Source organism: Boleophthalmus pectinirostris, unplaced genomic scaffold, assembly GCF_026225935.1.
Source record: "Boleophthalmus pectinirostris isolate CB_2022bp ecotype Guang Dong unplaced genomic scaffold, ASM2622593v1 HiC_scaffold_2826, whole genome shotgun sequence".
Taxonomy (NCBI): Eukaryota; Metazoa; Chordata; class Actinopteri; order Gobiiformes; family Gobiidae; genus Boleophthalmus; species Boleophthalmus pectinirostris.
In genome coordinates this window covers 1,052,796-1,053,680 of record NW_026571291.1, presented here as the reverse complement: position 1 = coordinate 1,053,680, position 885 = coordinate 1,052,796, and the positions used below count along the sequence as shown (strand labels likewise).

General features: G+C 38.3%; 1 non-coding gene across 1 annotated transcript; it reads left to right on the top strand.

Annotated features, from left to right (window-relative positions):
• Nucleotides 1-519: 519 nt before the first annotated feature.
• Nucleotides 520-698, top strand: LOC129410939 (small nucleolar RNA snR190). The gene has a single exon (XR_008633066.1). It is a non-coding gene; the product is annotated as a small nucleolar RNA snR190 (small nucleolar RNA).
• The last annotated feature ends 187 nt before the right edge of the window (nt 699-885 follow it).

Sequence of the window (885 nt, the reverse complement as noted above, 5' to 3'; positions counted from 1 at the left end):
AATTTAGTTTGTCTAAATTGTGTGTCTATCCTTTAAAAGACCTAATTTTGTGCATTATTTTGTGTTTTTGTGCTTCACATCACTTTCACTTCGAGTTATAAGTCAGTGAGATAGTTAGTAGATGTTATGTCCCTTTACTCTTTAGTTACTCTAGACTTTAGTGTGGCAAAAGGAGAAATTCAGTTTGTTGACTGGACAAAAATGTATTTGGTTGAATATGTTTCACAGCCCATTCAAGCTGCTTTTTTCAGTTCTCGTCAAAATGTAAATCCACACCTGACACTTCCTTATATCTGTCTGCAGGAGGAGCTAACTACAGTGAAACTACTCTGAAACTAACACGCACACACTTGTTAACAGTTTCAGTTTGTTAGTTCGGCCTGTTGAACTGCACTGAGTGTGGGTCATATTAGCAGAATCATTCCGGGCAGAAATATAAGGAAGTGTCCACCAGCGTCTGACCAGAACTGAAAGCAGCAGCTTGGATGAGCTGAGAAACGTCTTCGGCTAAATCAAGTTTGTCCAGTGACAAACGGAATTTCTCCTTTTGCCGTGGATTCTTCCTGGACGACTGAGGGATTTTACACCTGCACTTTAGTAGTACTTACAATTTTACTCTTACTTGAGTAATTTCTTGGACCACTACTTTGTGCTTCTACTTTAATAATAATATTTTCAAGTAATATTACCCTTGTACAATTTGTGATTATTTGTGACAATTTGTTCTCTGCACACCTGTGTTTGTAAGAGACACACTACATGCTGCTTCTGATTCTTGGACAATAAAACACTTCAGGATCAGGTGCAGGCAGCACACAGCAGAGTAAAGACCTAAAGAGATGCTCTCATATAATATATCTGTATCAGGTACAGACTCTTGACACA